Source organism: Eleutherodactylus coqui, chromosome 1 (assembly GCF_035609145.1).
Source record: "Eleutherodactylus coqui strain aEleCoq1 chromosome 1, aEleCoq1.hap1, whole genome shotgun sequence".
Taxonomy (NCBI): domain Eukaryota; kingdom Metazoa; phylum Chordata; class Amphibia; order Anura; family Eleutherodactylidae; genus Eleutherodactylus; species Eleutherodactylus coqui.
Window position 1 is genome coordinate 384577939 of NC_089837.1, and position 14512 is coordinate 384592450.

At 44.7% G+C, this 14512-nt stretch overlaps 1 protein-coding gene across 2 annotated transcripts in view; it reads right to left on the bottom strand.

The window, feature by feature from the left end:
* The window catches only part of CYFIP1 (cytoplasmic FMR1 interacting protein 1), a 98727-nt gene extending 84474 nt beyond the window's left edge, over nucleotides 1-14253 (bottom strand). Inside the window, exon 1 of one of the 2 annotated variants that reach the window (XM_066579384.1) lies at nucleotides 14078-14253. The gene's annotated coding sequence lies outside the window, so the exon portion shown is untranslated. The remainder of the gene's footprint in view (nucleotides 1-14077) is intronic. The other variant, XM_066579377.1, reaches the window with a different exon arrangement.
* Between the last annotated feature and the right edge of the window lie 259 nt (nucleotides 14254-14512).

The following is a 14512-nucleotide window of genomic DNA, read 5'->3' on the forward strand; positions in this document are numbered from 1 at the left end:
GCGGAAAGAAAACACTTGCGGATTTTTCCGCAATAAAATCCGCAAGCCCAAATTAACCTTTGAAGCAGTTTTGCTGCAGAAGCATTTCTTCTGCGGCAAAACCGCAGCAAAAATGCAGCATATCCGCCCTGTGTGAACCCAGCCTTACTAAATCTGGTGTTTCATACGCCAGTCTAAAATAATAAAACCATTGGAGTGAATGGAGCCAAATTTTAAAAAAAGGCACACGGCTCTTCATCTACACTTGCTATAAGCAGGCATAGATTTACAACAAAGTTTACTTCAATTTTTGGCTTGCATTTTGATAAGTCTGTCTCAAAGTTGGAAAGCGTGCCCATTGCTAGTAAACCATGCCAACTTTTCAAAACTGCCGAATGCCAAGAAAAGTCACAAATTTTTTGCAAACACAGCATGGGCCTTGATGTGCAACGTTTTAAGGATCAGTTCGTGCAAAACGGGTGTAAACAGAATATAGGTTAAGTGTGGTTATAAATGACAAAAGTGAATAGAAGACTTTCCCATGTCGTTTGCTGATCTGCAGGGCTGTGAGTGGTAAATGTTAGACTATAGTGTTGTCTATTGCCTGCAGATGAATGCACACCATCTCCCATTCTATTGCCTGCAGATGAATGCACACCATCTCCCATTCTATCAATAGTTTATATCAACAACAGCAAAATAAATGGAACGCGTTAAGGGAAAATCTGACTTCAGTCATCTGGTCATCCCATCCCTGCAGCGAGGCGCACCACTCCCTTTCCTTGGAGAAAAAGGCATCACATAGATCTGCCAAGAGTCCGGCTGAAGCACTGCATGTACAGAACACAACGGCACGCCGATCGCCAATTGTTTACAACAACAGAAAGAATTCACAAAATTAAATACTCCTTCAGGGAAAACATTGATTGTGAACATCCTGATGATTCTGAGCATCCACAACAACAGATGAAAAGCCCAATTGTTGCAGTTTCCCATACAAATTTCCCGTTTGTACATGAAATATTGTAAACCCGCTTGTTAGATATCAGGCCGGCTGCACACGACCGGGTTGGATTCTAAGTGCAGAATTCCGCAGCAGTATCCGACCCTGTGCCCAGCTGGTGACACCGTGCACCCATCGTCGTCTTCTTCTTCTTTCTTCTGTACTGCAGATGGTCTGACCCGCTAGTCATCAGACATACGCAGTACAGATTTTCCTGCACCGTCGCCAGGTGATGACACGGGTCCCGCAACCTTTCTGCAATGTCACTTGCAGGAGGGCCGCAGGTTGGACAGCTTCCATGGACTTCAATGCAAGCCGTCCGTGCAGAGCCCACACAAAAATAGAACATGCTGCGATTTTTCCTCTGCAAGCAGAAAATCACGATTAATTTCTGCTCATGTGCAGGAAAGAGCGCTAATCCATAGCATGTTATTGATGGTATTTGCTGCAGAACCCGGTGAGGGCGAACACCAAGCCCAGAATCCACAATTAAAAACCAGCCGTGGGCAGCCATACTTAAAGGGGTTGTCCCGCGCCGAAAGGTTTTTTTTTTTTTTTCAACCCCCCCCCCCCCCCCCCCCCGTTCGGCGCGAGACAACCCCGATGCAGGGGTTAAAAAAGAACACCGGAGAGCGCTTACCTGAATCCCCGCGCTCCGGTGACTTCTTACTTACCTGCTGAAGATGGCCGCCGGGATCTTCACCCTCGGTGGACCGCAGGGCTTCTGTGCGGTCCATTGCCGATTCCAGCCTCCTGATTGGCTGGAATCGGCACGTGACGGGGCGGAGCTACAAGGAGCCGGCATCCAGCACGAGCGGCCCCATTGAGGAAAGAAGAAGACCCGGACTGCGCAAGCGCGTCTAATTTGGCCATTAGACGCCGAAAATTAGACGGCCTCCATGGAAACGAGGACGCTAGCAACGGAGCAGGTAAGTGAAAAACTTCTTATAACTTCTGTATGGCTCATAATTAATGCACAATGTATATTACAAAGTGCATTAATATGGCCATACAGAAGTGTATAGACCCACTTGCTGCCGCGGGACAACCCCTTTTTAAGGGCTTATGACCCCGCCCGTGTTTTCACTCTGTTTCATAGCAAGGATGCATATGAAAATGCCACCCATACGCAATGTATATGGACAGCGTTTCATACGTTTCAATGTATAGGGCTCACGCTGCGCGGTACGCAGAGAAATACAGCATGCTGCGATCCATTTCTCATGCATGTCTACATGCAGTGTCTACACTCACATGTGCTTGGATCAATGAAAGTCCATTGACCAGCATTGATTCCATTCACCGCGTATCACACAGCATTCTACCGACACGTTCGTGGACATGAGCCATTAGCAGTGATATTTTCATATCAAGGACACACGCCTACAAGAGTACTGTACTCATATAATGCTGCGGGGAGACACATTTCCCAGCCATACGCACAGCTGGCAGCGTTTTCATACATTTTCCCACTTGGAACTGAAAAACGCAGCATTTCTACAAACTCTTGTGTGAGATTCGCCTTTTGTATAGTGCAATCAGGCCGCTTTCATATCTGCGCCAGAGGCTGCATATCTGGCATGGAAGCTTCAACCCGGGTGTCTCACAGACCTCACTATACTTAATGGGAACCATTTAGCCGTTGGGGTCCAGCATGCGTCAGATAAGGTATTTTCGCTGTTCGGCTCAGAGGATGGAGTCAAACAACAACATAACAGAAGCCTTCACATGAGGCCCCACATAACTGCTAGGAGGCTTGTACATCATTTTCTCTATCCACATATTACAAAAAAGAGAAAATACTAAAGCTACAGCCAAGAGAAAGCTATAGTGAGAGTACAGCCATAGGAGCGGAGCCGTAATGAAGAATAGACGGCCTGCTTTTATGCACATCCTAGACAAGATAAGGGAAAAAAATAAATTTAACCAGCAACTTCCTGTAAACCGCTAATCTATCATCATAACACCCCGCGCATCTGTTCCTCTTACTGCAAATATACATCATACAGGCGCGGCAAGCTTTCTCTGCTAGTTCCAAGCATGTATAAAATATATTAAATACTATAATAATATACGTTAGGCTCCTTTCAGACGAGCCGATTCTAGTTTGCACGAGCGAGTGACATCACCGCTAGCTCGTTCGCTCTTGTGCAGCCCGTTTAGACAGGCGAATTCATAGTGGACTCGTTCAACGAGAATGGTTCAGTCTGTCGCATTAAGTAATGGGAAAGATTGAACCAGTGCTGTTTAAACTAAACAAGAAGTGAATGCGCCAACAATGATTTTAACGCCTAAAAGCTTTGTTTGCTTCCTGTTTCTTTTGAAAACCCACTGAACGCAAAAGGAAACGTTTATGTCCAGTTTTAATCCCGTTTCCCTGCTTCAAAAATGGAAGAGAGACAGAATTATAAGTGCACCCTAAAATCTGCACGCAAGATTACAACAATACACCTTGGATATCTTTGTGGACCCTCCCGTATACAAGTACACTGGACAAGCTACAACCAGACATCTACCCCAAGAGGCAAAAGGATCAGCACGCTCAAGTCTAACATGCCAGATCCTCGTTTGCCTCAGCCTTGCCCCAATACAGATTAATGGGACCTGCAGACATAAGGTCCATTTACACGCAATGATTATCGCTCAAAATAATCATTACGTGTAAACACGCGGCCATCGCGCACTAGTTGTTCGTTTGCTTTTCGTCTCATCTAAATGGCATTCGCTCAGTCGTTTGAAAGACTGAACAAATTGAAAGGAGGGGCGATTGTTTGCCCAGCTAAACACAATGACTATTTTTTACTCCTGCAGGCAGAGGACAAGGGCTTTTCTTCACACTAATTAAAAACCTGCTGACCAGAGATTCCTCACATAAACATACGCCCACCTAAGCAAACAACATATACACTGTTTAATTTAGCTAATGAGGGAAAAGGAGAGGATTTCAAACAATTATCTGTATGTTTAAATATTCAGAATTTCTATGCAAAAAAGTTGTTCATTCATTCAGTTGTTCAAATGATAACTGTTGTTTGTAAATGGAGCTTTACCTAATGTGCATGGCCAGGTTATCCACAGGATATGCCATAAATGTTTGATAGGTGAAAGTCCCAGAGCTGGAACCCACATCTTTGAGGACACCGGGAGTTCTGTTACCCGCCTGGCAGAGATGCAGCTAGGCTTTCCACCACCAGGGACTAAGAATTAGTTTGACACCCCTCTTCCAAGAAACTTCAGTCTACATTTCCAGTTGCAGAGAGCCGGTGATGGGGCAATATGACCGCTGTAGTCAGTCACCGGCTCATGTCAGCTGCAATGGTCACATGAGCAGATGTCAGCGCTCTACACCCAGAAGTGAAAGCCAAACTGCAGCTGTAGAAGAGCAGGAAAATGGAGTATATATATTTTTTTCAATACAGCCGGCTGAACATTTCTTTCAGAACAGATGTTCCAGATAGCTCCTCATACAGCCCTGTATAGCTGCTCACTAAAGGGGTTATTTTTGGCAGGATGACTTCATGGCTGCCATTTTGGGGTATATATAACTTTTTGATTACGGTTTGTTCCTGTTTTGTGGAAGTGAAACGAACAGAAAACTGCTATTTTGGCATTTTCTTTTTTTAGTTTCTTTCTTTAAAGGGGTTGTCCCGCGGAAGCAAGTGGGGTTATACACTTCTGTATGGCCATATTAATGCACTTTGTAATGTACATCGTGCATTAAATATGAGCCATACAGAAGTTATACACTTACCTCCTCCGGTGCTGGCGTCCTCGTCGCCATGGCGCCGACTAACGCGGCCTTCTCCTTCCTTTAGACGCGCTTGCGCTGTGCGGTCTTCTGCTTTGTTGAATGGGGCCGCTCCGGCGTGCTCGCGCCGGAGAGCTGGTCTGCAATGCGCAGAAGACATGTGCGGCGCGAGCACGCCGCAGCGGCTCCATTGAACAAAGCAGAAGACCGCACAGCGCAAGCGCGTCTAAAGGAAGAAGACCGCGTTAGTCGGCGCCATGGCGACAAGGACGCCAGCACCGGAGGAGGTAAGTGAATAACTTCTGTATGGCTCATATTTAATGCACGATGTATATTACAAAGTGCATTAATATGGCCATACAGAAGTGTATAACCCCACTTGCTTCCGCGGGACAACCCCTTTAATGGAATTAATAGTTAATATAAGTGAATATAATTAATATAAGTGAACGGCTGCCTGTGTGCACGGAATGCTACGATATGCAATTTTCTGCATGCAGAAACTAAACGACAAACGAAAAGTGAAAGACTTCTCAATCATTATTTAGTCATGCATGTATTTACACTGAACAATTATCAGATTCTCGCCGGATCGCAGGAATCCGAATCATTTCATGTAAAAGCAGCTTTAGCTGTAAATTCAGTGACTATATTTCAAACAGTTGTAGCACTGATTCTACCATGTTTCCCTGAAAATAAGACCATGTCTTATATTAATTTTTGCCCCAAAAGAGGCACTAGGTCTTATTTTTGGTAGAAGTCTTATCTTACTTATCTAGCAGGCGCAGTCGTGGTCCCTCACGCCACTCTCTGGAGGTCCACGCTGTTCTTCAGTCCGAGCCGCTTGTGCATTCTCACTTCCTGTTTAAGGGATTCATAAATCACACCTCCAGGAAGCAATGGCTGTGATTGGTTCTCAAGCGCAGCGCTCGAGAACCAATCACATCCATTGCTTCCCTATTGTCAGACTACTTAAATAGTGAAATAGGCTCAGAGGGGGGTTATCTGGCTCCTAAAAGTCCACTCTTGTTTACTAATGTGGTGGCAAATCCCACCCAAAGTGTGGATCTGGTCACTTAGACTAGGGGCCCATTTACACATAAAGATTATCGCTCAAAATATGTTTAAGCAAGAATCATTTAGTCCTTGTATAAGTGAATAAAGGGACTGAATGATCGTTGTTTAAACCGAAGGAGCCAATGATGATTTTTATGCCTGCATAAAATGAATGAACAAAAAGCAAACAATTTCTGGTTTGTTCCTCAATCATTAGCTCGCATTTAGACCGAACAAGTATCGCTCGTATGAATGATTTTTAAAAATATTTTCGTTATGTCTAAAAGCACCTTTGGGCTCTTGCCCATGAGCATATGCGTAACACATTGCGGGTCTCCTAGCAGGATTTTACCAATTTTCTCATGGCCCCTTTACACTGACAGATGATCACTCAAAAGTGGCTCAAACTACAGTTTGAGTGACAGTTTTAAGCGATCATCTTTGCATAGTCTAGAGTAGCTACTTAAGAGCTATGCAGGTGGAGCGGGACACCGCCACTATTGCTCGGCGAACAATACAGCTGTTCTGCATAAGCAAACAGCAGCAGTGTTCTCTGCGAATACACCTCGCATCCCACTGTGAACTACCAGCGTGACACAAGCTGAAAGAATCTTATCAACTCTGCCGACTGTGATAACAGCCTGTACTATTGATAAGAGCTCATCGCTCAATTCAAGAGATTTAGAATTGAGCAAGGAACGACTCGTGCACGAAAAGTGCATTTAGGCCCAACGATTCTCGCTCAAAAGACGGCTTTGAGTGAATTTTGAGCGAGAATCGTTGTGTCTAAATGGGCCTTAATCCAAGCTCTGCCAGCAGAGACTGCACATGCCCACATATCACATGCACATGCGCAGTATGACTTTTTTTTATTATTATTATTTTTTATTTTTTTTACATTCCCCACTCTGTTTCAGAGCGGGAGGGAGTATAAAAAATGTTGCCCTTACGCAATGTATTGCGTATTGTTAGTGTATACCAATGTATAGGACTGCGATTTATCTTGCATATCGATATGCAGTGTCAACACGCCGGTGTGCGCGGATCAATGAAACACCTTTTAAGCGTTTATTAAAGTCTAGTATTTCCATACGTTAAAACAGTCATGAAAAATGGTTTCCATCGAATCTCTTTTTGTGTATTCCATTTTCCTAAAATTACTCAAGCACTTGTTGGATCAGGATTAAAGTCAGACTTGCTTGACATTACGCATTCATAGAGAGGCAGTGCTGACATATGTAGCATCTTGTGGCCAGAAGCCCTTGTTTTCACTTCTAAATCTTTTGTGGTTTATGGGTGAAGTAGACACCTGAACACAGTGAGGTCAGAACACAGGAAGCCTTGGTGGTTAGACACCTAGTCATACGGTACTGAATAAAAGTTTTAGGAAGGTGTGAAAAAAATTCTGAAAAGGACTTTTTTCAAAAATAGAAGGCGTCCGACTCCACATTTATTCTGCAGCAGGGCAACAACCCCGAATGTAAAGCCAATGCCATTAACTATCTTAGGGTTCCTTCACACTGGTGAATCACGGCCCAATATTTCCCTCGCCATCCATGTGAAAGCCCTGAGGAAGCGAGGCATTTCGTGTAAAAACAGTCTTACATCACTGCGGTGATGAAGGAATCCCCCGCTGCGGCTGTCACAGCTGCGGCAGAGGATCACGGAGCTCTCCCATTGCTTTCAATGGGGTCGGCGCTGCTGCTGCCAGACGCTTTGAAAACAATGGGCAATCTCGCAGAAAGATAGGTTTCCCACATAGCATCATGGTGCCATGCAGGAAAAGATCTCACACGAATTTCTCGCCAGTGTGAAGGCGCCCTTAAGTGTTGAAGAAAACACAGGGTCCTGGAAGTGATGGAGTGGCCCCCACAGAGCCCTCATCTCAACATGGAGTCTGTCTAGGAACACATGGAGAGTCATAAGGATCGGAGGAAGCCTACAACCACAAGAGATTTGTGGTTAGTCTTCCAAGATGTTTAAAAAAACCACCCTGCTAAGGTCCTTCAAAAACTGTGTGCAAGTGTACCTAGAAAAATTGATGCCGTTTTGAAAGCAAAGGGTGGTCATACCGAATATTCATTTGATTTTTATTTTGTTAATTTATTTTGCATTTTAATTGACAAAAAACGAGAGAGATCATGGAGATGGAGGATTTGACAACTTCAGTAAAAGGTACATGATAAATTTTGGAAAACGGGGTTTTATTGGATCAAATTCCAGGATTCTTTGGAATTCCGTAACATATACAACTCATAAGAGCACAGGAGAGCTGAATCAGGCTCTTAGCACAGTTCAGAAGGTGATGTCGCGGTACACCAAGGTCTTGCCAAATAATATGGGGACAAATACAAGACCATGAATTATGAAGTACTCTTCCCCCCTTCCATTCCTCCCCTTTTTAGATTTTTTTTTCTTTTCTATCTCCTGTTTTCTTACTGTTAGCTTTTCCCTCTTGCGCTGTTCTACTGTGACGTCACAGTTGGCAGATTAAAATAGGAGGTTATTTTACTCCATCAAGAGAATAGAGGAATAGAGAGGGTACATGGGGTGGGTCGGAGATTGACCTTTAATGAAGGTCTTCTTCCCTCTTCACAGGGGTTTGGAAATTCGGGCCAACCATAATTGCAGTTCACACTTGCAATACCATAGGTAGTACCTGAACGGCCTCACCTCCAGGGGCCTCAAGGTTTAACACTTTGTCTTAATCCAGGTGGGGAATTTTTTAGAGCATTCTTACGTGTAGCATTTTCCCCCCACCTGCCTAAATCTTTTGCATAGTACTGTACACAGAGCTAATATAATGCTGTTCACATCTGCCTCAGAGCCTCCTGCACAAAACCGCACACATAATGCACTATTTTGTTTAGTAAAATGTTGGCCGGTATGACAGGAGCTCAACAGACACCAATACTAGTATTAGGAAATTATAGTACCAGTGTTTCTGGTGGCGCAATGCGTCACAGCTATGCATTATTGATCCCCACACATTACACACACATTTATACTACATCCAACCTGACCCCACACATTACACATACAACACACAGCTCCACTACATGCCACACACAGCTGTAGTGCATCTATTTTGATTTCCACAATCTCACACACAGCTCTACTACGTCCATCTTGATTTCCACACACAGCACATGAAGCACACAGCTCTGCTACAATGTACATCCATCCTGACCCCACACATTACACACACAGCTCTGCTACATTTTGAGTCACACTACACACACAGCTATGCTATTCCACACATCACCAGACTCCTGTATATAGTGCTCACGCCTGGTCATGTGATCCCTGACTCCACCCACACACAATCACATGACGGTGACATCATCACAGGCACTGGTGGCTGCTGTCGGCTTATCTAGTCTACAGTACTTTCTACCAAACTGCACAATGGCTCCTCCCACAGCAGTGACATCACCACAGGTCCTTCAACCCACCAGATCTCTGTGGTGGCAGTAGGTCACTGTCTTCTGTCAGGATCGATGAGTTGTGTCTAAGATAATAACGGCTTAGTTGTATTCTCATTTTGTTATTTTTGTCCTCCCCTTTTCAAGAGCCCTAACTGTGTTGTTCTTCTGTTGGTCAGGCTATGTGTTTTATATATGTTGCAGGACCTTCAATGAGGTCACCAGCAGTGGAGCGATGACATCACCAGGGGCAGAGCTTCAGAAGTGCTTACAAACTAACTGACAAATAGTCGTTAGTAGTTTGATAGTTGATCTGCTCCAATGGAGGCCGTTGGTCTGTCAGCTGACAAACCCATCCTTTGCTTGGTATTCCATTTTTTGTCCTATAATGGAACAGGAAGCTGAACTACCCTGATGCTGATGTTAACAGAGCCTAAATGACAAGCTTTACTAGTAAATAACAAAAATGCTAAAATGCTCAGTGAAATAATATATGGTCAAGATGTCATCTGTTCATTCTAATAAATAGAAGGAAAACCATTTAGGTTCATTTACTGTACATATATCAATTTCGCAAACCAATAAGGGCAGGCTCACACAAGCGTAATTTCATTGTGTATTATGCACGCATAATATGCGGTGAATGGAGTCAATTAAAAATTGACATTTCAGATAGGTCGCGGGGACCAGTGTAATCACCGAGCGATGGCACAGGAAAAACAAAGCAGTGGGGGAAAAAAGTCTGTACTGCACATGTTCGACGGCGAGCCATCCGGACCATCCGCAATAGAGATTTAAACATTTCCGTGCAGACGCTGGTCACGGTCAGAGCCGGATTCCGCTGTGGGCTCCCACATGCAAAATCCGACCTATGTGAGACCAGCCTTAAATAGTACAGTTCACGGACAACCTCTTTATGATCTATCCTCAGTAAAGGTCACCAATAGTTGATCACATTGAAGTCAATGGCAGCTGTGCCTGTAGGACCAAACCTGGCTGCTGCAATATGGGCAGCACTATCTGCTTCCGGAACAGTCCACACTGAAAGCGGGAATCCAGAGTTGTGGACATCCCCCACCATCTACTATTGGTGACCAATTGATGACCAATCCTATGTCACCATTTTTTCCACATTAAAGTGTTAGACAATATCGTATTTTTATGTATGTATGACGATGAGCAACAATGCAGGATGGTTTCATTACTAATCACTCTTTGCTTTTAAGCTGTTCATACACTAAAGGCCCTTTTACACGCAACGATTATCACTTAAATAGTCAAACGACTGAATGAATTGACGACATTTTTGCATATAAATACTCAAACATAATCATCTCTATTTTCCCTCATTAGCTACAGTAAACTCAGTAGCAGGTGGACATGTTTATGCAAGGGATTATCTGGCCCACAGTTTCCATTGTCTCCTCCCTTGCATACATAATGAGTACATTGTCTGCTCCTCCCGTGAGTAAACAATGTACTCATTATGTACAGAAAGCAAACAAAAACCATTATGCAGCCACTCAAAAGACTGGAGGAATTCCATTCAAATAAAACATCTTTTGAACAGTCCAACAATGGTTTTTATGCCGGCTAAAAACCCGCGGCTAACAAGTGAACGAATAGTGCATGACTGCCCGCGTTTACACAACGATTATCGCTCACTTTTGTCCAGTTGAACAAATTTTCAGTGATAATCGTTGCGTGTAAAAGGGCCTTTACAAGTAGCTGTTGACCACATACTCATTCAACCAAGAGCTGCGGCTTCTGACTCCCCCATATACATGTACACTTAGCCAAGTATGTATGCATTTTCAGTGGGGACAGGGGAATCAGCAGCTGTTAGTCAAAGGCTTATTTTTCTCAGGAACAAAGTCCATGATCCAGTTCTTACCAAAGTCAACATCTGCATGGAGTTTATATGTTCTCCTCTTATTTGCATAGCATTCCTCCGACACTTCAAAATCATACTGATAGGCAAATTTAAATTGGACCCTGTCCCTATTGTAGACAGACTGTAGAAGAGAAAGTGGGTGGAGCTCCCCCGATGATGCATATAAAGATGGAACTGCCTGATCTACCAATCTAATGAAGGGATCACATAGACACTGCCAAGCCAGAAAACCTCCAACTCTACTGAGCGAGGGCGTGATTGTGACTGTTAATATTTTTTTTACTCTTCCATTTCTTCATTTACACTCGTTGTCTAGCGGGTCATAAACGAAGAACGATGTGAGATGAAGCTCTACAATGCAGCATTTGTTGGTTTGAGTGCGACGCATACACTTCCCTATACAGCAGTTAAATGGGGAAATGAAAGTATACATTCCCCAAAAATCCAGTTGACTGTGCAACACTGAAAAGTGTACAGTAACAAAGCAAGGAGGAACCACGATTATACACTGTGAGAACCAAAAACAAAGAACAGTTCCTCTTGGTCTACACCACTATCAGGCCATGTAGGCTGCTGCAGAGGAAGTGTATTACATGGCGGCCATTCATGTACCATACTACACAACTAGAGTCCACCAGATCCAGACACCAATTGTTAGTGGCTCCCTGAGGACATGCTGTTTTGGCTGGGGTTGTCTTTACAAGAAAGCATTTAAAGGGGTATCCCCACCCATCTTATAAAGTGATGGCACACTATTAGCATACACCATCATTTTAATTGGTGGTGGTCCAACCTCTAAGACCAGATCATGTACACAGGTTGGTGCCAAGCAATTCTGTGCACATTGAATTCAAGCCAGCAGTGCTGTCAAAAGAGAAAACGAGGATTTCAAGTTAACCAACATGAGCTAATAAGCTGAAGAAAATACTGGATACACTAAAATACTACAAAGCACAGAGGTTTTAGATCAGGCTGACATGACACAACCCTACATTAGTTTCTCGTTCTAGGTATCGCATTCTTTCATTGGCAATATCTGAGAATTTGCTGGGTGCAGCATTAGCAATTTAGGGTGCTTTTACACAGAATGATTATTGTTTGGATTAACACCGTCCAGCAAGAATCTGAACAATTATCGATCAGTGTAAATGCATGCACCGACTGAATGACGAACCTGAAGTCGGTAACTTTTCATTCATCGTTCAGTCGTTGCATTTATAAACGACTTCTTGCTTACTGTGAATAAATGGAGGTGGGAACTATCCTTGGCCTGCCCCATCTCCGTTCCTTACAGATGGCCGTTCCTGTGTAAAAGCTCAGGTATGATTATCGCGGGATGATCTGTCGGGTATCATTTGCCCAACAGACAGTCCAGTGTAAAAGCACCCTCAGGCCAGGCTCACACAAAAGGGTCGGAGTCTGCTTGTGGATATCCGCAGCCGTAAAATAGAGCATGCTGTGATTTTTCTTCTGCTCGTGGAAATGCCATTCGTACCCAAGGCGCGGAGGAAACTTCTAAACTGCATGTCTTTCAACATGGAATCCCCAATTGATAGCCCGTCGAGTGAGACCCAATGAAAATGTGACACTACTGCTGTGCTTAATTGTCAATATTGATAGTGTCAGATCACACAAGCAGCAGCTAATTGTAAGGTGTCAGCCGCACATGCTGCGTGTACCAACCTGTTATAGAAATGTCTGCTGATCAAGACTTCAAATAAGGCCGCCTGCACACAGCGGGATTTGCATTGCGGAATCCGGAGCTGGCATCCGCCTCCAGTTTCCGCAGCAAATACCTTTCATAGCATGCTATGAAAAAGCGTTTCTTCCTACCCACAAGCGGAAATCAATTGCGATGTTTTACTCACAGGGAAAAGAAAAAAATAAATAAAACGACCCGCAGTCCTTCCGTAATCATCACTGCAAAACGATCGTGGGATCTGCGTCATCGCCTAGCGATGCCGCAGAATCATCCGCATTGTGCATGTGCGCCGGCAGGCACATCTGCAGTACAAAATAAGAAGAATCTGGATAGGTACACGGGGGTCACAGGCCGGACACAGGGTCAGATCCCGCATGCAGATCCCGACCCGAGCGTGTGCAGGAGGCCTAACTTGTTTACAAGCAGTGTTTTAGGCGCCGTTCACATTATGTTAATGCTGTCTACTAATATGCTTGAATATAAAGAGAAACGGGATTTAAAAATGTTCTGTGACAGATTCATTGACTTCAAGGAGTCAAAAATAGTCCAAAAAAGGTAGACTTTTTGACTATGTTTTACCTCCGTTATGCTGAGCAAATGCTTCTTTATGAGAACAGAATAGTGCGGTTTATTACCCTATTTTGCCCTCCAAACAAATGTTTTTTGCCTTTTCACATTGTATTCAATAAGTGATATTTACAAACAGAACACTTTGTTTATTTGTGTTAAACATATTTTCAACTCCTTTTTTGCTAAAGGAAACATTTTGAACCTAAACATTTGTTTACTCATTGCAAAAACCTGCACCAGAGCAGACAAATGTTTCCCCTCCACATCCAGAAACATGATGGCAGCTTCCAATGGCACTTTGTCTACATTCTTAATACTTTCAGATACTTTTCATGAACCCACCCCACTGCTCCCTGCTCACCGCCACCTTCCCCTCCGCAGGCTGCTCACTCCATACTAGTGAGTTACTAGGGGAATGCCATCAGATGAGTCCCAGTGACCATCCAGGACCCTTCACTTTACTGGTGGGCATGGCACACTGTGCAGGTATTTGTGCCCAGCAGTCCTGTGAAGCTGCATGAAGCCTATAGTCACACTATAGGGCCATTCCTATAGAGGTGGATGGCACTCACTTAGGCCATGTCAGCATATTACCCCCTAGTCATAGAGTGGGCGGAGGGGCAGCACCTATGGCACGGCGGTAACCCCGGGCACATAGTCCGTGCCCGGGTCATGGGGTGCGGGGCTCTCGGTCTCTCACCCGTGAAGCTCCGGTTCTGCTCTCCTTCCAGCCGCTGCTCTGCACTAGCGCCTGCCCGTCAGCTCAGGGACCGCCGCGGCCTCGCCACAACTTCTAGCAGAAGCCACTGCCAGGCCGAAACTTCCTAGAGACACCGAGGAAACACCCTTCCTCCCAGGCCGGAGAGCGGGGGGCAGGACGCGTCCCTCCTCCTGCAGTGCCCGGCCTCTAACCACTCCTCCACCGCCCGGCTCTACAGTGCCAGCTCCGGGAGGCAGGCAGCAGTGTGCTGCCCTGGGACACCAGCTATCCTGGCACACGCCCGAGGAACATAAAATGCCAGGGCGCTGCTGCAGGATGCCCACTGGCTGTCATCAGTCACCACCAGTTCAAGGCTAGTAATGGAGAACCGTAATAAATGATGGCAGGAGTGTCCTGATTGATCTGCGCAATTCC